We start from the raw sequence: 25,959 nt of genomic DNA, 5'->3' as shown, positions 1-25,959 counted from the left end.
AAATTGACACAACTGGCTGATCACTCAGCTGGGGCAAGGTGGTGTAATCACCCCTTGCTTAGATATAGTATACCTATATCTGAACCTATATCTGGACACATATAAACCTGTGAGCCACTCCTATGGCAGGCCTTAGCAATCCTGGAGGCAGAGTGCATGGTTTAATGTGAGATGGAGCTCTAGCATGAGCTGAGCCTGTCTGCAGCCGTCGGGAACAAATCCCTAAGCTGTTTCAGGATAATGCCATACCATATACTCTTAAGTGCATTATAATCCTCGCGGTTATATAGCAACTCTGGTTTGGCTTTATCAAAACATGTCGTGTAAGGTGTCATACGATTTGGAATACTATCCCCTCGCCAGTTCTGGCGACGGGGATAGCATTCCACCCCTCTAGAGGGGTGAGACATGTTACTTTACTTAAATGCGGTTACTTTCTAAAAGGGCCTCGGATCCACAAAATGGATGCTTCTGCCACAGACACGAGTCTGACCCCCTGAAGTTGACCGAAACTCAGCCCAAGGGGCCTGGACAAAGGGTTTCCTGTCGCAGGGCGGTGTTACAACCCCCCAGACAGGAGATAGTGGATTGTAGCAGGGAGGTTTGAAAGAAACCAGACAGTGCCTGGGGAGCACAAGGCTGCCCCTTGCATAATCCGGCCAAACCGGTTCTGGGGCACTCCAGCCCCCGTCCCAGCGCGGCCCGGATCAAAGGAAGGGGGTGTATCCACCCACTTCCTGGGTCCCACCCATAGGAGGGGACCTAGCAGGTAATCCAGCCCCCCAGATTCGAATAAGAGTGGGAGCAGTGCCAATGCACTTCAGATTATCCTGATGAAACATAAGAAACGAAACTCTGGACCCTTCGACATCCTACTCAACGTAGAAGACTGAAGAATCTCCCTTGTGGTCAAGGAGTGACCACCCTGTGCAAACAGGCACCATCCAGCCCTCGACGTCTGCTTTGTTGCAGTTCCCGCCAGAACTCGAGCGACAGAGATCGACGAGATCAAGCTTGCCTGCCTTCTAACAGCCCGATCCACAGTCCCTGCAGAGCTGAGACCCGTGGAGGCGACCGGACGCGTGGGGCACGCCATCTTGAAAAGACCACGAGACGCTGACCGTGCAGCCCACGAGTGACCCTCGAAGCTGTACAACGGGGTTTGAGAAGCCCCAACCCTGAGTCACTCTTGCACCGAAGTTCAGCCCCCTACACTCTACGAGTGCTGCGTGGGGCCATTCTGCTTCTCTTTGGCTCACCGCGTTGGCCAGTCCCTTGCCAGCTGGCTTGTGGCCCCTGTGCCGACGAAACTTGAAATACGACTTATGATTCTGGTTGCTCCAGATTTGCACCAGCTCCCCTGAAAAGGAGCCCCCACTCTGACCCTCCTGGTCCGAGTGAGAAGCAATCTTCCAGTTCCGCGTGGATTGCTTTTGCCAAGTGTTGTTTGCTCCAATCTTGAAGCCGACAGTGCCGACGGCGAGAGCCTGCGTGGGACAGATCGTGACCTGCTCCTGGACTTCGTAGATGCCCCAGAGCCCACGTGACAGTGGAGAGAAGCTCCTTGACAACCACCTGATTGCGCCCGACATTGCCTGGTTCCGTCCTGGTTCCACCCTGGTCACTGCTGAGTGACCCAGACTCTGTCCCCTCTGCTTTCAGGTACTTTTTGACTCGAGTCCACCCTTGGACTCCACCGGACACTTCTCCTTCACCTCGACTGCAGCCCTTTCAGCTCCAAGCACCAAGAACCTGCGTGACGAAACCCGACTCAACTTCGACCCTGTGCACCCACTTCCTGTGGGTGAGGTAACATTGCAACGCCGGTGTTCCCACACTGGTACACACCTCTAGGGTCTGTGTCTTAAGTTTTGTTCCTCTAGGTTCAGCGGAAGTGTCCTTAAACTCTAACTTTGTAACTTTTACGCACCATTGGTTAACATTGATGCATGCGTGCACTTTCTGCACTGCACCCGAATCCCGCGGGCTTTTCCCGACTTCAGCATTGCTTGTCCCGACTGCTCCCAGCGATTCCCTAGGCCCTAGGCCTAACCACTGATCGAATGGTCTCTCTTATACCATTTTTTTAGTATATGGTTTGAGTGGCCCCTTGGCCTCATCCAAAATTGTGCAACTTTGTATGTTATACTGTGCTTTTGATTTAACGCTTGTGCCCCTTTATTCATAAAGAATACTGGGGATTGTTTTTAGTAATAAATACATATATTTTTATAATATATACTTGTGTGGTGTCCTTTCATTTGATATTACAGGATTGTATGTGGTAAAACAGCTCGCTTAACACGACCTCTTAAGTTAAGCCTTTAAGGCTGCTTAGTCCATGCTACCCCTAGGATAGCTTGTCTAAATAAGGTTGACTTACAACCAGACACCATAAGGGTTGTTTGGACTGATACAAAGTGGTTCCAGAATTGGAAACATTATATATCAGGCCAACTTCTCACAATTACTCATACTGCTGCATGCTGCACACTACCGCACGACTCACACTGCTGCATGCCTCACACTGCTGCACGCTGCTGCATTACTCACACTGCTGCATTACTCACACTGCTGCATTACTCACACTGCTGCATGCCACACACTGCTGCACACCACACACTGCTGCACGCCACACACTGCTGCACGCCACACACTGCTGCACGCCTCACACTGCTGCACGCCTCACAACACCACCACATCACTCAGGGACACCACCATATCACTCTAGGACACCACCACATCACTCTAGGACACCACCACATCACTCTGGGACACCACCACATCACTCTGGGACACCACCACATCACTCTGGGACACAACCACTTCACTCTGGGACACCACCACATCACTCAGGGACACCACAACATCACTCAGGGGCACCACCATATCACTCAGGGGCATCACTCAGGGGCACCACCACAGCACTCAGGGACACCACCACATCACTCACAGACACCACCACCTCACTCACGGAACACCACCACATCACTCACGGAACACCACCACATCACTCTGGGACACCACCACATCACTCTGGGGCATCACTCAGGGGCACCACCACATCACTCAGGGGCACCACCACATCACTCAGGGACACCACCACATCACTCACAGACACCACCACATCACTCAGGGGCACCACCATATCACTCAGGGGCATCACTCAGGGGCACCACCACAGCACTCAGGGACACCACCACATCACTCACAGACACCACCACCTCACTCACGGAACACCACCACATCACTCACGGAACACCACCACATCACTCTGGGACACCACCACATCACTCTGGGGCATCACTCAGGGGCACCACCACATCACTCAGGGGCACCACCACATCACTCAGGGACACCACCACATCACTCACAGACACCACCACATCACTCAGGAACACCACCACATCACTCTGGGACACCACCACATCACTCTGGGACACCACCACATCACTCTAGGACACCACCACATGTGGTTCTGAAAATCTGGATTCGTGTAATTATTCTGGACTCGAGAATTAAAACTTCGTCGAAACATGACGAATTTGGTATCAAAAGACCGAGAATGACGAGTACATCATGTACATATATTTTCAGCATATTCGAGTGACGATTTCACCTCGAAATCGTCATTTACATTCTGAACCCTTGGCTTCCATTTATGTGTTGCCCTTTACATAGGCCTTAATCCAGCTGAATTCGATTCCACAAGGACACATACTCCTTAATCGACTTTTCCATGACCTGTACAAGTTGGAACCATTGCCCCAGGCCGAACTCGTTAGGTCAGTTCCCCTCCCAGTGGCCGAGCAAGATAGCATCTAGGCTCAACAAACCATAAAACCATTTCAGCGCGCACACCTGCCATATCTCGCTCACATCTATCTCCACTCTTTTGCTTCACTTACTTTATGGTGGGGAGGTGCCCGTTTTTATTAGGGGTCCAGTGATATCTGATGAAATGTTGGGCCTTGCCAAATGATTTGTTGTAGGCAGCACGAAGTGAAATATGGACATGTCATCATGACTCTGCTTTCTCTTTGTACTAGAAATATGTTAACGATTTACTTTACAACCAAGAATGCCTGAAGCCCAAAATTGTGTATAATTGTGTATAAGAAGAGAAGCCTGACTTTGTAAAAGTGTGCGGTCTCCTGAGAATATACCCGTATTGTACTTCTAGGACACTTGTTACCTTGGTTGCAGCCAATAAACTAATCTTTGACTTCACCTAGAAGACTCTGAGTTTCTGTGGTCTGGATCAGGAAGAACCTGAGGTCTCTGGGTGTGTATTCCCTGGCACCGCTGGGTTACCGGTGTCTGTGCCGGTTCTTAAAAACCCAGTACCTCAGCTGGCGCCCAACGTTTGGGGCGATTCCAGTGGTACCAGTCAGCCTGAAGATCGTGAGGAGCTTCGTATGGAAATTCCGGAGGACGGCCAACCACCTCATCGACCCCTGCATGTCGACGTGGTCCGAAGGTCTTTGCTGTGAGGTTCCCCGCTTCCCGACGGCTACAAGGACTGCTGCCCTGGCTATCGCCCTGATTTGGACCCTTGAAGTTTGGTAGAGCGAAACACTAAGACGAGTCTTCTGGTGACGTCATCGATATTTCAGTTAAGTATAAGTGGAGCGTCTCCCAGTCCTTAGTTGGACTTAGTTTTGGGTATCTTTGGGATACAAAGTTTTGTGTTGGTACTTGCAAGCACCAAAACCGAAGGACTCGTGTATTCACGAGAAATATCGTAATCGATAATCCTTTGAAGTTTGGAACTAGACTAGAGAGCGAAGATGCCTAGTCTTAGACTTGGGAATTTGTTTTGTCTTGGTGGTAATAATAGGGACTCCCGATTGGAGGACTCATGTCCGGTTCCTCCAGTTGGAACTCCGACTTACGAGCTATATGTAAAACATGGGGTAGGCCCCATCACCTACAACGAAGTATGGATTAAATACACCAGGAAAGATGGTGTTTTAAAATGGCCCCAATATGGTAGCTTTGATTCTGAAATCTTAGACAACCTCGAAGTTAAACTCTTCAAAAAGAAAGCCCGGCCGGCGATGTTTGACTCTTTCCGCTTATGGCGTAAAGAAGCCAAACAAAAAGAAATTAAATTAGCTAAGAAAAATAAGAGAGAAGGGGGACTATCAGTAATGCAAGCTGCTGTGCAGTTTAAAGATAATGAAGAAGAGCAGATGAATGAGCAGTTGCACAGGCAACGTAAAATGGCAATAGATAAGTGTTATCCAGTTTTGCCGTCTCTTCAGCAAGAGGCAGCAAAAGAGCATGAAAAAGACCCATTAATGTCGCATTTACTAAATTCACCACCCCCTATGCGCAAAATGCCACAGCACCCCCTCAACCTTTAGTTGCGCAAACTACGCCTCCTGCTCCTCCACAGCACCCACCAGCTGTTCTTCAGCTGGCTCCTACTTCTTCGGTGCAGCCTCCTCCAGGCCCACCGACCACCTCTGTTTCACCTGTGTTTTCTACGATTTTACCTACTGTACTTTTTACGTCTCCTAATGCTCCCTCTACGATTTTGCCTAGTGCCCCCTCTATTTCCCCTAATACCTCTTCTGCTATCTCTACCCCTACCTTATCTCACCCCGTTTTTCCATCTGTTTGTCCTTCAGTTTCACCTTCCATTCGGCAGAAAATGGCCAGCACTGTTACTAACCTTCTTTTACCTCTTTTCGGGTCGCCTACTACGACCCCTAACATGGGAAGAAGACAGTTGCGAAGTCAACTACCCGATTATCAAGAGAGAGATTCACTGAATAGTTTAGCACGGAAATGGGTCATGGACACCGTAAAATATGATGTACAGTCTGTCATGGAAGTCTTCCATCAATGGGAAGCAGCGACACAGAGATATGTTTTCGAACAGATGTGTGTTTTCCTTTGCGAGGATTTAGAAGACAATGATCAGGAATGCATCCCACGAGAGATGTGTCGTGTACGGTTTAAGTTCGGGGAGGGTATGATTGTAGGTCCAGAGGTGGAGAAAGCAGTTGAAATGTTGTTATCATATCGGAGTAAGGGAAGCAGTTCTGGGTCACCATCTGAATCTAATACATCCAGTAGGAAAAAGGCGCGACAATACCCTATGAGAGAAGTTCCCCCACAATGGAGGGAGGGTGACACGACTGCTGTCCCATCTATTCTGCCACACTTTCAGCGTGTATGGGTACATGTCCCATGGAAGCGAGCTGAAGTTTTAGCACTAAAAAAACATTACCCGATCCGCGTAAAAATCCTGCAGGGTACTATAAAGAGTTGTCACAAACTGCTGGGTCATGTATAATGAATTTAGCCGACATCGATATGTTATTTGGGAATGTTGTTCCACAGCCTTTATGGGGTAAAATTCGTCATATAGATCATGACCAGGAATTAGGTGACACATGGGCTAATATTACTGCTGCAGATGCCCGACAAGTTGGTGGTGCCAAGCCTGAGCCTTTGATAGCAGAACTCCCTGGTAAAATAGTAGATTACATGAAAACGATAATGCCTGCAATACGTGTAAATTGGGATAAGTTGTCTGTATGCAAGCAGAAGAAAGAAGAAACAGTCTCAGACTTCTTCACCAGATTTGAAGAAACATTCGTTGACCACAGCGGTCAAGATATGACCACAGAAGGTGGTCAGAGATTGTTTGTCGATAAATTCGTGCACAATCTGCTTCCAGAATTGTGTAAAAAATTAAAAGATTCAGAAAGTTCTTGGGCAGTCTCATCTTCAGCCCAGATATTGGCTACTGCACAATATTACGAGAATAGAGACAAAGATGAGAAAGATAGAGTAGAAAAGAAAACTAGAGAACTAAAAACGAAGGTTTTGCTACAACAAGCCTATCCGCCACGTGGTGGTGGTAATCAGAATAATGGTAGCCAGAATCACTACCAAAATACTTTTCAGCAGCCTCAACAGTATCAGAGAAACTCGCAAAGAACCGAGTATACTCAACCCCGTGTACCTGTAGGCCCCAACCAGTGTTTATATTGCAAACAAGAGGGTCATTTCAAGTATAATTGTCCTATTCTATTACAACGTGCGAATGGAGTTTCTGGTGTTAGAGGTCGTGGCAGTCAGCAAGCACCTAGAGGTAGAGGGCGTGGAAACGCCCCTCAGAACACACGTCCCCTTCCACCACAAAACTCTATGAACAGGTTTGATCAGCAAAATAACGTATCTGACAGGACAGCTCAATACTACGTTGATGATTATTACACAGAAGATGAGCAGTGGGAGAATAATGATTGCTAGGACAGCCATAGACAAAGAGAGGGAGTTGTTTCAGTTCCAGTAGATCAGAGTGGACCTTACGTTGAGGTGATTACATCAGGTGTGTCAGAGCCTTTTCTGTTGGATACTGGTGCTACAAAGAGTTCTATTATGCACTCCAAGCTCCCTGGCGCACCTTTGTCTGGCGAAATGAACGTTTCTGTAGGTTTTTCTGGTGCCCCGGTTAGAAATCCGATTTCTGACCCTTTATCTCTTTCTGTTGGTCCTTGTGAATTCGAAGCACCCCTTATTCTGACGACAGGTTGTGGTGAAAATTTGCTAGGATTGGATTTGTTAAAAAGATTGTATGCGACTTTGTACTGTTCTCCTTCAGGAGTACAACTTACTTTAGGTAAGAAAGTGGTTTCTCCCATGTAATTGTCGAGAGATGCACTTCCAGCGGAATTGTCTCTTCTCCCAGATATTCTTTGGGCCACTGGTCCTAATGATGTAGGTCTTTTAGAAATTCCACCATATGTTGTAACATTGAAGTCCAATGTCAAAATGCCACGAATTCCCCAATACAAAATATCTAATGAGGGTGAAAAAGCTTTGCTAGCGATCGTTTACGAATTGATTGAAAGGATGTGATTGAGGAAACACGAGGCAACGTTTGCAATAGGGGGTAACAAGAGAGTGTACAGAGTTCCCCAAAGGGGTGAGTTAACTACGGGAGGGGAAAGGACAGTAGCTCTCTCTAGAAAGGATAGCAACGTGCAGCAGGGAATCAAGTGAACCCTTAACGGAATAAAGGATGCCTCACACAATTAAAAGGCTGGACAACTGTAGCCATCCGACCTAATGACTGTATTGTGTCATCATTGGCCTCCTGCTCCAGCGACAGGCTGGCGGTGCAATGCCTGCCGGGTAGCACGTCGTGCTACTCTTTTAGCGGAGTTCTTTTATTCCTGGCCAATGGGTGCATGCGTGTGAGGGACCTAGGGAGTGCAGTAGTGAGCGTGAGTGGCAGATTAAAATAAGTCAGTAGAGTCCATTAGGACAACTTTAATGATATGGCTCACTGCTTAATTAAAATTGGTAAAGGGAGGGGTTGCGAAGCACAACGGGTAAGGTAATTTGGCCTCGTTCAACCCTCGCCTATGGTGTGGTCAACATGTTTCATGCCGTAAAGGCAATTCTTCAGGACCTATGGAAGCTCATCAGTTAGTGCGAAATTTCAACCTAATTGAAGAAAATTTCATATACAACCTGTGTATCAGGGCAGGGAATGATCCTGCGGTGGTCCATGCCCCTTAATCCCTGGTGGCCGGGCCCCACGAACCGTCCTTGGGAAGGCCTGAGCAGCGAGGAGTCCCCTGAATTGCTTGAGGCAAAGCGGGTCAGCACCTACCCATCCCACGGCGGCGGTACTGCCGCCGTGGGATGGGTAGGTGCTGACCCGCTTTGCCTCGAGCAATTCAGGGGACTCCTCGCTGCTCAGGCCTTCCCAAGGACAGTTCGTGGGGCCCGGCCACCAGGGATTAAGGGGCATGGACCACCGCAGGATCATTCCCTGCCCTGATACACAGGTTGTATATGAAATTTTCTTCAATTAGGTTGAAATTTCGCACTAACTGATGAGCTTCCATAGGTCCTGAAGAATTGCCTTTACGGCATGAAACATGTTGACCACACCATAGGCGAGGGTTGAACGAGGCCAAATTACCTTACCCGTTGTGCTTCGCAACCCCTCCCTTTACCAATTTTAATTAAGCAGTGAGCCATATCATTAAAGTTGTCCTAATGGACTCTACTGACTTATTTTAATCTGCCACTCACGCTCACTACTGCACTCCCTAGGTCCCTCACACGCATGCACCCATTGGCCAGGAATAAAAGAACTCCGCTAAAAGAGTAGCACGACGTGCTACCCGGCAGGCATTGCACCGCCAGCCTGTCGCTGGAGCAGGAGGCCAATGATGACACAATACAGTCATTAGGTCGGATGGCTACAGTTGTCCAGCCTTTTAATTGTGTGAGGCATCCTTTATTCCGTTAAGGGTTCACTTGATTCCCTGCTGCACGTTGCTATCCTTTCTAGAGAGAGCTACTGTCCTTTCCCCTCCCGTAGTTAACTCACCCCTTTGGGGAACTCTGTACACTCTCTTGTTACCCCCTTGTAGGACACGTACATTGGACCCCGGTAAAAATTGTCCCTCATTGTCCCCCTTGATTGCTAACAACGTTTGCAATAGCCCTGTTCTGCCTGTTTTAAAACGAACTGACCCTTCTCAGCCACCTGTGTACAGATTCGTGATTGATCTTCGAGAAGTAAATAAGATAGTTGTGCCACAATTCCCAGTTGTCCCTGACATTACCACATTATTGACTATGATTCCAGCTTCTGCTTCGTGGTTTTCGGTGATTGACCTAAAGAATGCTTTCTTCAGCATCCCAATTGCTGAGGAGAGCAGGGATATATTTTCCTTCAGTTTAGGAGGTCGAAGCTTCCGCTTTAAACGCGCTCCTCAAGGCTACTGTGAAAGCCCATCAATATACAGTCAAGCCCTGAAAACACAGCTTGACACGATTGTTTTACCTAAAGGTGCTACTCTTGTACAATATGTGGATGATTTACTCATTGCTGCAGATACGAAGAAAATTTGTAAAAAGGCCACGTTGACATTATTGCGCCATCTGTGTGATCTGTATCACAAGGTGTCACTTTCCAAGCTTCAATATTGCCGACAAGAAGTGACCTACTTAGGTCACCTCTTATCGAAGGAGGGAAGGAAACTGACCCCAGAAAGAATTCAGGCAATAGCGAAATTGAATGTACCAAGAACACAGAGAGAAGTGCGTGCTTTCTTGGGCATTACATCGTACTGTAGACAGTGGATTCCAAATTTTTCGTTATTGGCCAAACCCTTGGTGGCATTAACGTGTAAAAATACACCCAATTCCATTCCTTGGTCTGAAGAGTGTCAGAAAAGTTTTCTCGAATTACGCACAGCATTATGTTCGGCTCCTGTGTTAGGTACCCCCAACTACAGTAAGCCTTTCACATTGTATGTCCACGAGAAGGAAGGCTGTGCATTGTCTGTGCTGACTCAGTTATTTGGAGGTAGACAGCGGCCATGCGCCTATTTTTCGTCAACTTTGGATCCGGTAGCACAAGCATTGCCAAGTTGTTTAAGGGCCACAGCAGCAGCAGCTGTTTCTATTCGACAGTCTGCTGGTCTAGTAATGAATAATACACTAATCGTGATGGTCCCGCATGCAGTGGACACATTGTTAAATAGGACCAAGACACAGCACTTAACTAGTGCTCGACTGTCCAGTTACGGATTGACGCTGCTAGCGAGCCATGTGCACATAAAAAGGTGCAGTACCTTAAATCTAGCCATGTTGTTACCAATTGCAGAGGAATCAGATGCTTTAGAACAGCACGACTGTTTCCTCACAACAGAGGAAGAGACAAAAGGGAGAGTGGATTTATTTGACACTCCTCTTGCTGAATGTGATGGTACATTATGGGTGGATGGTTCATGCTTTAAGCTCCCAAATGGTAACGTGACTGCAGCATATGCTGTCACAACTTTGCACACAGTCGTTGAAACTGCACGAATACCACATGGTTCAGCTCAAGCCGCAGAATTAGTTGCACTAACGAGAGCATGTATATTGTCAAAAAGGAATGAGAGTGACTGTCTACACTGATAGTCAGTATGCGTTTGGAGTGGCTCACAGTTTTGGACGATTGTGGAAAGAACGTGGGTTCCTGACTTCGCATGGAGCTAAGATTCAGCATGGTCAGTTGGTGAATGAGCTTCTTGAATCACTGACCTTGCCTCTGCAAATTGCGATTGTGAAATGTAGTGCTCACAAGAAGGTGACTGATGATGTTGGTCGTGGGAACTCGTTTGCTGATGAGATCGCTAAAGAAACGGCAAAGAATGTGATGTGCCGAATGTATGTTGCAGGCCCTGAAAAATGGACTGGTGATGTTGGAATATGTGAGGACACGATAGAGAGTGTGAAGTCCATCCAAGCTGAGGCCACAGAGAAAGAGTTGAGCACGTGGAGAGAAAGTACAGGTAGAATGGATGCAAATGGTTGTTGGGTTGAATTGACAGAGCATCAGAGATGGTTGTTACCCGATGCATATGTGCTTGCAGTGGTTACAATGGCTCATGGAATGGCTCATATCAGCGTGAAAGGGATTTGCGAGTTGTTGGCCCCAGTATGGAAGAATTCAGGGATTCCCAAGTGTGCAGAGAATGTTGTCAAGAATTGCATGGTATGTCTGAAACACAATCCTGGTAGGGGAACCCCAACTCCAGCTGGTCATTTTGCACCTCCTACGTATCCGTTCGAGGTTTTGCAGCTAGATTTCATACACATGGAGAGGTGCAACAACTTAAAATACGTGCTCGTTGTTGTTTGTGCCTTCTCAAGATGGGTAGAAGCCTATCCCCTAAAAGACAATACTGCCTTGTCCACAGCAAAAACCCTTGTAAAAGAGTACTTCCCCAGGTTTGGAATGCCTAGAATGGTCTGGTCTGACAACGGAAGTGAATTTGTGGGTCGTGTGATGAAAAGAGTGTGTGAAGGGCTAGGCAATAGGCAGAAGTTCCAGGCTGCAAATCACCCCCAATCAGCTGGATTAGTAGAATGTTACAATGGCACTTTAAAACTTAAATTGGCCAAAATCCAAGCAAGTACAGGTCTTAAATGGCCTGACGCTCTACCCTTAGCACTCCTATCCACCAGAATGACTGTGCATTCGCGAGTGAAACTCAGCCCTTACGAAATTGTCTTTGGCCGGCCAGCCAACATATGGGGAGTGCCTAGACCCACAAAGTTCAGCGAGCTAGAACACCCTATTTTGCTTGATTACTTGTATGAATTGACGGCTAAATTGCGTGTTTTGCATCAACAGGTCCACAACACCCTGCCTCCGGTCTCTGAGACTCCAGGTTACTCCATTGTCCCTGGATCCTGGATTCTCGTGAAAAACTTTCAGAGAACAAAGAACGACCAGCCCAGGTGGACCGGGCCGCATCTCGTCCTTCTTTCCACGAGGTCAGCCGTTCGAGTGGAGGGGAAGGCCAACTGGATCCACGGGGTCCACTGCAAAAGAATCCCTTCACCTCCGCCACATGACCAGTGGGTCCAGAAGGGTGTCACTGACTCAGACCTTACAACTGTGCCACGTGTCATACCTGTCAGCGATGACCGTGTAAAAGAAACTAACCCTGAATGTGAAAGCGAGGACATTTTTCGAGAGACTTTGCCACCATCAGAACAATTGAACTCTTTGGAGCCTGAACTCCTGTTTCAGGACCAGACAGTACCAGGAAAAAGACGCTACAATCTGAGACCGAGAAAAACAGACTAATAAAAGTGATTCCTTTTTATGATTTGAGACCAAGACCTATGGACAAATAAATATATCTCTTTTCCCCCAAGTACTATTTTTTTTGAAAGTGCAGATCTCCCATCTAGGTAACTTGCTTATTTTTTTTGTTTTTCGAACCGCCATCCAGGTTCTGCTGCTAGGGCCGCGGTTGATTAAAGTCTTTTGGGTGCAGCTGACGACGTTAGGTCGGTAGTTCTGGTCAGTCCAAGGGAGTTGCCCTAGACTGACGGAAGCATCCTTTAGCAGAGGCAACCTCCCACCGCGGGCAGCACTTTAGAGAGGATGGAGTTTCCTGATGTGGAGAGACCTGCCAAACAAATGAACTGTAAGCAGAGACTGTGTAACACGATGACAAAGAAAAGTTGTATAATATTGTGTATTTTTATGCTATCCAGCGTAATGATCTTTTTGATAAGTTATGTTTTATTCTCTTTCCATGTAACATTTGCGCCCACTGCATCACCCATACCTCCTCCTACTGTTTCCTCTCATTCTTTCCACCCTCTGCCCGACCACGAATCAAATAGGAGATTAGAGTTCGTAAATAACTCTTTTGTTCAGTTATTACACCAACACCAACTTGTAATGAACACAACTAACTGTTGGGTGTGCGGTCTCATGCCTCACACAACGGATAAAGGTATTCCCTATTTGGTCCTGCCATTTAGTCACAATGGTTCAGTATGGGCATATAGGACAATGTTCATATATGCACGAGAAGTCCAACCCCTACGTTCTGTAAAAGACAACCTCAAGACTAGCGCCCTAGTCAAAGGTATAGTTGACATGATCAAGGAAGTAACTTCCTATGAAGATACTCCGGATGATGAGATACTTGCATATGTAGGTTGGAACGTGTCCGGATATGGCACTACTTTAAGTGAGAAACAGCAAGCCAAAAGATCCTCCCCTATCTGGATCGTACCCCATCAGGGTCACCTGTGTCTGCAAGGTATTGGCAAGAATCCCAGAGCTCAGCTAGGGAAGAGTATCTGTACAGAAACGTATGTTTTTGGATCTCAGACTTCCCCTGCGTTTTTAGCTGCTAAGGGTACTTATTTCATCTGCCATGATAGAGCCTACACATGGTTGCCCCCTGACTTCTCGGCTCATGTTTTGTTTCATTCCTGTTGCCTCCCACCTACACAGCAGCGGCGGATTACCACCGGACAAGGGTAGTTAGAGGTGTTTTGAGTAAAGAAGACACTGCAGGTCAAGAATTTGGGGACTTTGCAAAGGGTTTTCTGCCGTTCTGGGGATCCATGGCTAACAGCAGAAACATAAGGCAATTAACAAGGGTAGTTGAGTCCACCGTGACTGAAACTGCTGGTGCCCTTAGTAACTTGACTGCTGAGCTCCAGTCGGATCGACTTATGACCCTTCAGAACAGGGTCGCTTTGGATGTTATACTTGCAGACCGAGGTGGGGTATGCAAATTGATCCAATCTAGTTGTTGCATTTTCATCCCAGATAATGCTCCAACCGTGTACAGGGCCATCTCCAAACTGCATAAGATTTCCAAATCTATTCATGTGGATAAAGGAGATTGGTCGTTAATGGGATGGTTCTGGGAACTGATATCTGCCTGGGGATGGAAAATTCTGATGGTCATTGGGATGGTCTTAGCCATTTTTTCCTGTTCTGTCTGTGCATACAGTGTGCTCCTGCAATATGTGGCCTCTGTGTTACATCATGTGTAAGGAAGCCTGTGTCAAGAGATGAACTAAGTACTAGAATGATGTTACAGCAACATCTCAATGACTTTAGGAATATAGATCTGGACTCAGACTAACATGAGGATAGATTAATTGCCTATGTAAGGGCAAAAGGAGGGATTGTGGTTCTGAAAATCTGGATTCGTGTAATTATTCTGGACTCGAGAATTAAAACTTCGCCGAAACATGACGAATTTGGTATCAAAAGACCGAGAATGACGAGTACATCATGTACATATATTTTCAGCATATTCGAGTGACGATTTCACCTCGAAATCGTCATTTACATTCTGAACCCTTGGCTTCCATTTATGTGTTGCCCTTTACATAGGCCTTAATCCAGCTGAATTCGATTCCACAAGGACACATACTCCTTAATCGACTTTTCCATGACCTGTACAAGTTGGAACCATTGCCCCAGGCCGAACTCGTTAGGTCAGTTCCCCTCCCAGTGGCCGAGCAAGATAGCATCTAGGCTCAACAAACCATAAAACCATTTCAGCGCGCACACCTGCCATATCTCGCTCACATCTATCTCCACTCTTTTGCTTCACTTACTTTATGGTGGGGAGGTGCCCGTTTTTATTAGGGGTCCAGTGATATCTGATGAAATGTTGGGCCTTGCCAAATGATTCATTGCACCATCAGGATTCAAGCAAGCCGGGCCGACGACGCCTGAAATGGCAGAAACCGGTCCCCGGAAGCTTGTTTCCTTCCCAGTATAAGAATTGGCTTGGTAGTTTGGTTTGCCCTGTTCCCATCATGCACTGGGACAGGAACAGACTAATTTGCATATAGCCAAGTTCTGAGCTGGGATGGTGCAGTGAGCTAAAAAACGGTGATGGATCAAGCCCTGATCTTTGGACTGGGCAAGAGTGGTCTGCTTAATTCAGGCACTCTGTTCATCACCACCCCCTTTTCTGAATCATTTTGTCCACCATAAGCGTGGAAGGGTATACTCAGATGTGAGTCCCTTGCTCATTGCACCATCAGGATTCAAGCAAGCCGGGCCGACGACGCCTGAAATGGCAGAAACCGGTCCCCGGAAGCTTGTTTCCTTCCCAGTATAAGAATTGGCTTGGTAGTTTGGTTTGCCCTGTTCCCATCATGCACTGGGACAGGAACAGACTAATTTGCATATAGCCAAGTTCTGAGCTGGGATGGTGCAGTGAGCTAAAAAACGGTGATGGATCAAGCCCTGATCTTTGGACTGGGTAAGAGTGGTCTGCTTAATTCAGGCACTCTGTTCATCACCACCCCCTTTTCTGAATCATTTTGTCCACCATAAGCGTGGAAGGGTATACTCAGATGTGAGTCCCTTGCTCATTGCACCATCAGGATTCAAGCAAGCCGGGCCGACGATGCCTGAAATGGCAGAAACCGGTCCCCGGAAGCTTGTTTCCTTCCCAGTATAAGAATTGGCTTGGTAGTTTGGTTTGCCCTGTTCCTATCATGCACTGGGACAGGAACAGACTAATTTGCATATAGCCAAGTTCTGAGCTGGGATGGTGCAGTGAGCTAAAAAACGGTGATGGATCAAGCCCTGATCTTTGGACTGGGTAAGAGTGGTCTGCTTAATTCAGGCACTCTGTTCATCACCACCCCCTTTTCTGAATCATTTTGTCCACCATAAGCGTGGAAGGGTATACTCAGATGTGAGTCCCTTGCTCATTGCACCATCAGGATTCAAGCAAGCCGGGCCGACGACGCCTGAAATGGCAGAAACCGGTCCCCGGAAGCTTTTTTCCTTCCCAGTATAAGAATTGGCTTGGTAGTTTGGTTTGCCCTGTTCCAATCATGCACTGGGACAGGAACAGACTAATTTGCATATAGCCAAGTTCTGAGCTGGGATGGTGCAGTGAGCTAAAAAACGGTGATGGATCAAGCCCTGATCTTTGGACTGGGTAAGAGTGGTCTGCTTAATTCAGGCACTCTGTTCATCACCACCCCCTTTTCTGAATCATTTTGTCCACCATAAGCGTGGAAGGGTATACTCAGATGTGAGTCCCTTGCTCATTGCACCATCAGGATTCAAGCAAGCCGGGCCGACGACGCCTGAAATGGCAGAAACCGGTCCCCGGAAGCTTGTTTCCTTCCCAGTATAAGAATTGGCTTGGTAGTTTGGTTTGCCCTGTTCCCATCATGCACTGGGACAGGAACAGACTAATTTGCATATAGCCAAGTTCTGAGCTGGGATGGTGCAGTGAGCTAAAAAACGGTGATGGATCAAGCCCTGATCTTTGGACTGGGTAAGAGTGGTCTGCTTAATTCAGGCACTCTGTTCATCACCACCCCCTTTTCTGAATCATTTTGTCCACCATAAGCGTGGAAGGGTATACTCAGATGTGAGTCCCTTGCTCATTGCACCATCAGGATTCAAGCAAGCCGGGCCGACGACGCCTGAAATGGCAGAAACCGGTCCCCGGAAGCTTGTTTCCTTCCCAGTATAAGAATTGGCTTCGTAGTTTGGTTTGCCCTGTTCCCATCATGCACTGGGACAGGAACAGACTAATTTGCATATAGCCAAGTTCTGAGCTGGGATGGTGCAGTGAGCTAAAAAACGGTGATGGATCAAGCCCTGATCTTTGGACTGGGTAAGAGTGGTCTGCTTAATTCAGGCACTCTGTTCATCACCACCCCCTTTTCTGAATCATTTTGTCCACCATAAGCGTGGAAGGGTATACTCAGATGTGAGTCCCTTGCTCATTGCACCATCAGGATTCAAGCAAGCCGGGCCGACGACGCCTCAAATGGCAGAAACCGGTCCCCGGAAGCTTGTTTCCTTCCCAGTATAAGAATTGGCTTGGTAGTTTGGTTTGCCCTGTTCACATCATGCACTGGGACAGGAACAGACTAATTTGCATATAGCCAAGTTCTGAGCTGTGATGGTGCAGTGAGCTAAAAAACGGTGATGGATCAAGCCCTGATCTTTGGACTGGGTAAGAGTGGTCTGCTTAATTCAGGCACTCTGTTCATCACCACCCCCTTTTCTGAATCATTTTGTCCACCATAAGCGTGGAAGGGTATACTCAGATGTGAGTCCCTTGCTCATTGCACCATCAGGATTCAAGCAAGCCGGGCTGACGACGCCTGAAATGGCAGAAACCGGTCCCCGGAAGCTTGTTTCCTTCCCAGTATAAGAATTGGCTTGGTAGTTTGGTTTGCCCTGTTCCCATCATGCACTGGGACAGGAACAGACTAATTTGCATATAGCCAAGTTCTGAGCTGGGATGGTGCAGTGAGCTAAAAAACGGTGATGGATCAAGCCCTGATCTTTGGACTGGGTAAGAGTGGTCTGCTTAATTCAGGCACTCTGTTCATCACCACCCCCTTTTCTGAATCATTTTGTCCACCATAAGCGTGGAAGGGTATACTCAGATGTGAGTCCCTTGCTCATTGCACCATCAGGATTCAAGCAAGCTGGGCCGACGACGCCTGAAATGGCAGAAACCGGTCCCCGGAAGCTTTTTACCTTTCCAGTATAAGAATTGGCTTGGTAGTTTGGTTTGCCCTGTTCCCATCATGCACTGGGACAGGAACAGACTAATTTGCATATAGCCAAGTTCTGAGCTGGGATGGTGCAGTGAGCTAAAAAACGGTGATGGATCAAGCCCTGATCTTTGGACTGGGTAAGAGTGGTCTGCTTAATTCAGGCACTCTGTTCATCACCAGCCCCTTTTCTGAATCATTTTGTCCACCATAAGCGTGGAAGGGTATACTCAGATGTGAGTCCCTTGCTCATTGCACCATCAGGATTCAAGCAAGCCGGGCCGACGACGCCTGAAATGGCAGAAACCGGTCCCCGGAAGCTTGTTTCCTTCCCAGTATAAGAATTGGCTTGGTAGTTTGGTTTGCCCTGTTCCCATCATGCACTGGGACAGGAACAGACTAATTTGCATATAGCCAAGTTCTGAGCTGGGATGGTGCAGTGAGCTAAAAAACGGTGATGGATCAAGCCCTGATCTTTGGACTGGGTAAGAGTGGTCTGCTTAATTCAGGCACTCTGTTCATCACCACCCCCTTTTCTGAATCATTTTGTCCACCATAAGCGTGGAAGGGTATACTCAGATGTGAGTCCCTTGCTCATTGCACCATCAGGATTCAAGCAAGCCGGGCCGACGACGCCTGAAATGGCAGAAACCGGTCCCCGGAAGCTTGTTTCCTTCCCAGTATAAGAATTGGCTTGGTAGTTTGCTTTGCCCTGTTCCCATCATGCACTGTGACAGGAACAGACTAATTTGCATATAGCCAAGTTCTGAGCTGGGATGGTGCAGTGAGCTAAAAAACGGTGATGGATCAAGCCCTGATCTTTGGACTGGGTAAGAGTGGTCTGCTTAATTCAGGCACTCTGTTCATCACCACCCCCTTTTCTGAATCATTTTGTCCACCATAAGCGTGGAAGGGTATACTCAGATGTGAGTCCCTTGCTCATTGCACCATCAGGATTCAAGCAAGCCGGGCCGACGACACCTGAAATGGCAGAAACCGGTCCCCGGAAGCTTGTTTCCTTCCCAGTATAAGAATTGGCTTGGTAGTTTGGTTTGCCCTGTTCCCATCATGCACTGGGACAGGAAAAGACTAATTTGCATATAGCCAAGTTCTGAGCTGGGATGGTGCAGTGAGCTAAAAAACGGTGATGGATCAAGCCCTGATCTTTGGACTGGGTAAGAGTGGTCTGCTTAATTCAGGCACTCTGTTCATCACCACCCCCTTTTCTGAATCATTTTGTCCACCATAAGCGTGGAAGGGTATACTCAGATGTGAGTCCCTTGCTCATTGCACCATCAGGATTCAAGCAAGCCGGGCCGACGACGCCTGAAATGGCAGAAACCGGTCCCCGGAAGCTTGTTTCCTTCCCAGTATAAGAATTGGCTTGGTAGTTTGGTTTGCCCTGTTCCCATCATGCACTGGGACAGGAACAGACTAATTTGCATATAGCCAAGTTCTGAGCTGGGATGGTGCAGTGAGCTAAAAAACGGTGATGGATCAAGCCCTGATCTTTGGACTGGGTAAGAGTGGTCTGCTTAATTCAGGCACTCTGTTCATCACCACCCCCTTTTCTGAATCATTTTGTCCACCATAAGCGTGGAAGGGTATACTCAGATGTGAGTCCCTTGCTCATTGCACCATCAGGATTCAAGCAAGCCGGGCCGACGACGCCTCAAATGGCAGAAACCGGTCCCCGGAAGCTTGTTTCCTTCCCAGTATAAGAATTGGCTTGGTAGTTTGGTTTGCCCTGTTCACATCATGCACTGGGACAGGAACAGACTAATTTGCATATAGCCAAGTTCTGAGCTGTGATGGTGCAGTGAGCTAAAAAACGGTGATGGATCAAGCCCTGATCTTTGGACTGGGTAAGAGTGGTCTGCTTAATTCAGGCACTCTGTTCATCACCACCCCCTTTTCTGAATAATTTTGTCCACCATAAGCGTGGAAGGGTATACTCAGATGTGAGTCCCTTGCTCATTGCACCATCAGGATTCAAGCAAGCCGGGCTGACGACGCCTGAAATGGCAGAAACCGGTCCCCGGAAGCTTGTTTCCTTCCCAGTATAAGAATTGGCTTTGTAGTTTGGTTTGCCCTGTTCCCATCATGCACTGGGACAGGAACAGACTAATTTGCATATAGCCAAGTTCTGAGCTGGGATGGTGCAGTGAGCTAAAAAACGGTGATGGATCAAGCCCTGATCTTTGGACTGGGTAAGAGTGGTCTGCTTAATTCAGGCACTCTGTTCATCACCACCCCCTTTTCTGAATCATTTTGTCCACCATAAGCGTGAAAGGGTATACTCAGATGTGAGTCCCTTGCTCATTGCACCATCAGGATTCAAGCAAGCCGGGCCGACGACGCCTGAAATGGCAGAAACCGGTCCCCGGAAGCTTTTTACCTTCCCAGTATAAGAATTGGCTTGGTAGTTTGGTTTGCCCTGTTCCCATCATGCACTGGGACAGGAACAGACTAATTTGCATATAGCCAAGTTCTGAGCTGGGATGGTGCAGTGAGCTAAAAAACGGTGATGGATCAAGCCCTGATCTTTGGACTGGGTAAGAGTGGTCTGCTTAATTCAGGCACTCTGTTCATCACCACCCCCTTTTCTGAATCATTTTGTCCACCATAAGCGTGGAAGGGTATACTCAGATGTGAATCCCTTGCTCATTGCACCATCAGGATTCAAGCAAGCCGGGCCGACGACGCCTGAAATGGCAGAAACCGGTCCCCGGAAGCTTGTTTCCTTCCCAGTATAAGAATTGGCTTGGTAGTTTGCTTTGCCCTGTTCCCATCATGCACTGTGACAGGAACAGACTAATTTGCATATAGCCAAGTTCTGAGCTGGGATGGTGCAGTGAGCTAAAAAACGGTGATGGATCAAGCCCTGATCTTTGGACTGGGTAAGAGTGGTCTGCTTAATTCAGGCACTCTGTTCATCACCACCCCCTTTTCTGAATCATTTTGTCCACCATAAGCGTGGAAGGGTATACTCAGATGTGAGTCCCTTGCTCATTGCACCATCAGGATTCAAGCAAGCCGGGCCGACGACGCCTGAAATGGCAGAAACCGGTCCCCGGAAGCTTGTTTCCTTCCCAGTATAAGAATTGGCTTGGTAGTTTGGTTTGCCCTGTTCCCATCATGCACTGGGACAGGAACAGACTAATTTGCATATAGCCAAGTTCTGAGCTGGGATGGTGCAGTGAGCTAAAAAACGGTGATGGATCAAGCCCTGATCTTTGGACTGGGTAAGAGTGGTCTGCTTAATTCAGGCACTCTGTTCATCACCACCCCCTTTTCTGAATCATTTTGTCCACCATAAGCGTGGAAGGGTATACTCAGATGTGAGTCCCTTGCTCATTGCACCATCAGGATTCAAGCAAGCCGGGCCGACGACGCCTGAAATGGCAGAAACCGGTCCCCGGAAGCTTGTTTCCTTCCCAGTATAAGAATTGGCTTGGTAGTTTGGTTTGCCCTGTTCCCATCATGCACTGGGACAGGAACAGACTAATTTGCATATAGCCAAGTTCTGAGCTGGGATGGTGCAGTGAGCTAAAAAACGGTGATGGATCAAGCCCTGATCTTTGGACTGGGTAAGAGTGGTCTGCTTAATTCAGGCACTCTGTTCATCACCACCCCCTTTTCTGAATCATTTTGTCCACCATAAGCGTGGAAGGGTATACTCAGATGTGAGTCCCTTGCTCATTGCACCATCAGGATTCAAGCAAGCCGGGCCGACGACGCCTCAAATGGCAGAAACCGGTCCCCGGAAGCTTGTTTCCTTCCCAGTATAAGAATTGGCTTGGTAGTTTGGTTTGCCCTGTTCACATCATGCACTGGGACAGGAACAGACTAATTTGCATATAGCCAAGTTCTGAGCTGTGATGGTGCAGTGAGCTAAAAAACGGTGATGGATCAAGCCCTGATCTTTGGACTGGGTAAGAGTGGTCTGCTTAATTCAGGCACTCTGTTCATCACCACCCCCTTTTCTGAATCATTTTGTCCACCATAAGCGTGGAAGGGTATACTCAGATGTGAGTCCCTTGCTCATTGCACCATCAGGATTCAAGCAAGCCGGGCTGACGACGCCTGAAATGGCAGAAACCGGTCCCCGGAAGCTTGTTTCCTTCCCAGTATAAGAATTGGCTTGGTAGTTTGGTTTGCCCTGTTCCCATCATGCACTGGGACAGGAACAGACTAATTTGCATATAGCCAAGTTCTGAGCTGGGATGGTGCAGTGAGCTAAAAAACGGTGATGGATCAAGCCCTGATCTTTGGACTGGGTAAGAGTGGTCTGCTTAATTCAGGCACTCTGTTCATCACCACCCCCTTTTCTGAATCATTTTGTCCACCATAAGCGTGGAAGGGTATACTCAGATGTGAGTCCCTTGCTCATTGCACCATCAGGATTCAAGCAAGCCGGGCCGACGACGCCTGAAATGGCAGAAACCGGTCCCCGGAAGCTTTTTACCTTCCCAGTATAAGAATTGGCTTGGTAGTTTGGTTTGCCCTGTTCCCATCATGCACTGGGACAGGAACAGACTAATTTGCATATAGCCAAGTTCTGAGCTGGGATGGTGCAGTGAGCTAAAAAACGGTGATGGATCAAGCCCTGATCTTTGGACTGGGTAAGAGTGGTCTGCTTAATTCAGGCACTCTGTTCATCACCACCCCCTTTTCTGAATCATTTTGTCCACCATAAGCGTGGAAGGGTATACTCAGATGTGAATCCCTTGCTCATTGCACCATCAGGATTCAAGCAAGCCGGGCCGACGACGCCTGAAATGGCAGAAACCGGTCCCCGGAAGCTTGTTTCCTTCCCAGTATAAGAATTGGCTTGGTAGTTTGGTTTGCCCTGTTCCCATCATGCACTGGGACAGGAACAGACTAATTTGCATATAGCCAAGTTCTGAGCTGGGATGGTGCAGTGAGCTAAAAAACGGTAATGGATCAAGCCCTGATCTTTGGACTGGGTAAGAGTGGTCTGCTTAATTCAGGCACTCTGTTCATCACCACCCCCTTTTCTGAATCATTTTGTCCACCATAAGCGTGGAAGGGTATACTCAGATGTGAGTCCCTTGCTCATTGCACCATCAGGATTCAAGCAAGCCGGGCCGACGACGCCTGAAATGGCAGAAACCAGTCCCCGGAAGCTTGTTTCCTTCCCAGTATAAGAATTGGCTTGGTAGTTTGGTTTGCCCTGTTCCCATCATGCACTGTGACAGGAACAGACTAATTTGCATATAGCCAAGTTCTGAGCTGGGATGGTGCAGTGAGCTAAAAAACGGTGATGGATCAAGCCCTGATCTTTGGACTGGGTAAGAGTGGTCTGCTTAATTCAGGCACTCTGTTCATCACCACCCCCTTTTCTGAATCATTTTGTCCACCATAAGCGTGGAAGGGTATACTCAGATGTGAGTCCCTTGCTCATTGCACCATCAGGATTCAAGCAAGCCGGGCCGACGACGCCTGAAATGGCAGAAACCGGTCCCCGGAAGCTTGTTTCCTTCCCAGTATAAGAATTGGCTTGGTAGTTTGGTTTGCCCTGTTCCCATCATGCACTGGGACAGGAACAGACTAATTTGCATATAGCCAAGTTCTGAGCTGGGATGGTGCAGTGAGCTAAAAAACGGTGATGGATCAAGCCCTGATCTTTGGACTGGGTAAGAGTGGTCTGCTTAATTCAGGCACTCTGTTCATCACCACCCCCTTTTCTGAATCAAATGATTTGTTGTAGGCAGCACGAAGTGAAATATGGACATGTCATCATGACTCTGCTTTCTCTTTGTACTAGAAATATGTTAACGATTTAATATACAAACAAGAATGTTTTGCCTGAAGCCCAAAATTGTGTATAAGAAGAGAAGCCTGACTTTTCTAAAAGTGTGCAGTCTCCTGAGAATATACCCGTATTGTACTTCTAGGACACTTGTTACCTTGGTTGCAGCCAATAAACTAATCTTTGACTTCACCTAGAATACTCTGAGTTTCTGTGGTCTGGATCAGGAAGAACCCGAGGTCTCTGGGTGTGTATTCCCTGGCACCGCTGGGTTACCGATGTCTGTGCCGGTTCTTAAAAACCCAGTACCTCACACATCACTCTAATACACCACCACATCACTCTGGTACACCACCACATCACTCTGGGACACCACCACATCACTCTAATACACCACCACATCACTCAGCCCAACCACAGCTGCGTCACTCAGCACCACAACAGCACTGTCCTTGCTTGCTACCAACAAGCATTGCCATAGCCAATAGGACTAGCATTAGGAAAGTGTAAGCTATTGGCTTTGTGAATAACAATGCTATTAATTTATATATTTTCAAAGCCAACACATATTAAAAAAAAAAAAAAAAAAAAAAACTTGTTTTTGTTCTGAAACAAAAAAAAAAAAAAACTTGTCATTTACAATACCAATAGCTCACACTTTCCTAATGCGAGACCTATTGCATTGCAAATGCTTGTTGCAGGTCTTGGTTTTGTCCAGTTAAGTTTTGAGCGCCAAGATCATCTTCTTAACTACGAGAAGCGAAGACCCTGCAAATGTAAACTCATTTGACGGGAGCCCCCAAGATTTCTATGTCCTTCGATGAGTAGGCCATTGAGTCTAGGTTTTTGCTTTGCATTCTGGAACGTGTAGTTATGATTGTATAAAGGACCAAACTGGACTACAAGCACCAGAAAGCAATGCTAAAACCTGGACTATTCAAGCACACACACAAAATGTATTTCCAAATATCTCTGGCTAAACACTTATAAGGTCCCAAAGGCGAGACCTATTGGCTATGCCAATGATTGTTGTTTATAGACACCTTTCTTTAACAGATCTATTAGGAATGCTGCTCACTATTCTGGGCCGCCCTTTAGATTCTGTTCAGTGTGGAGATTTGAATCGATAGTGTGCCCTTGCAAAATTCCACATTTGTAGCATGGATTGGTGCCAAAGAATGGTAATTGACAAATGATGGATATTGATCAGAGAGCGAGTAGGGATAGCAAGTTGATGGCCACCAATGCGTAGTTATGAACTGGTAACTATTGTTCAACAATACTTACTTAAGATAAATCCTGGCCGGCACAAGACCACAAAGGATATGGACAATGGATTTATTTACTCCAAAGACTGCAGCAGCATTAGTGATCTGTAGACACCAAAGACCACATATTGACAGGTGGACAAGAAAGACCAGTTACTTGTTGTTGGACACTAGAGACTGGAACTGGTCAGATGATTGGTAAACACCACAATCAAGTTATTAAATATGTATAGTTGATTGGAGTATAATGAAGATAAGCTATGGACCAGCAAAGGTTAGAAATACCAGCTAAGAACGTGCTTTAGGGACACCAAAGTTCCATTATGCACATATGAAAGACGGATACGAAAGGCTTTGTTGTTAACATGCAACAGGTGGATAATAAAACAAGCCAAAGATCTCTATTGGGTTGATACTAAAGACCATTTACAGACAGTCGGAGGATTGACACAGGTAAGTAGATGAAGATTAAAAAAAATTAAAAATTGTGTTTAAGAATTCAAAACTTTAATATTTTTCCATACACTTTCCCACAGGCGTATCTCTGCCACAGAGGTAGTCGTATCTTTATACTTGTAAATTCAGCCATGAACTGAGGAGGTGGAAACATCTAAGTCTACACTTGTGTGGACATCTAGATTCAGAAATGGTGATTAGAAAAAACGTGTGGGATTACACCTTGGTGTAGAAGCAAATATACACGTATGTTTAGATTTGTAAATGGGGTCTGAAGTGTTTGCGCTAGTATGCAAGTATTACAGATGCCACCGCACTGTGATGTGGCACAAAATCAAACCACTGCTGAAATTTGTGATGGGCCGTCTCCAAAGACCAATTCTCTTGAGTTTAAGTTGGTGAATGATTACCTGGGAAGGACAGACAAGGGCAGATGATGGATTTGCACCAAAAACTGTACATGGTCAGGTGACATTTCTGCACCAAAGACCAGCTATACTCGGGTGATGAACGGACAGTTTTGGGTAGGTGTGCACCAAAGACCCATAATGGACACTAACGAGCAGTTATCAGTAGGAGCTATAAGGGGGCCAAAGATCACAC

The 25,959-nt window shown here is 47.1% G+C and overlaps 1 protein-coding gene across 1 annotated transcript in view; it reads right to left on the bottom strand.

Moving 5' to 3' along the window:
- Window positions 1–25,959, bottom strand: part of NRROS (negative regulator of reactive oxygen species) — a 110,341-nt gene that overhangs the window by 83,214 nt on the left and 1,168 nt on the right. The gene's annotated exons all lie outside the window — the stretch shown is intronic.

The sequence above is a fragment of the Lissotriton helveticus genome, chromosome 11, assembly GCF_964261635.1.
Source record: "Lissotriton helveticus chromosome 11, aLisHel1.1, whole genome shotgun sequence".
NCBI lineage: Eukaryota > Metazoa > Chordata > Amphibia > Caudata > Salamandridae > Lissotriton > Lissotriton helveticus.
The sequence above is the reverse complement of the archived record's forward strand: the minus strand, read 5'-3'. Positions and strand labels throughout refer to the sequence as shown.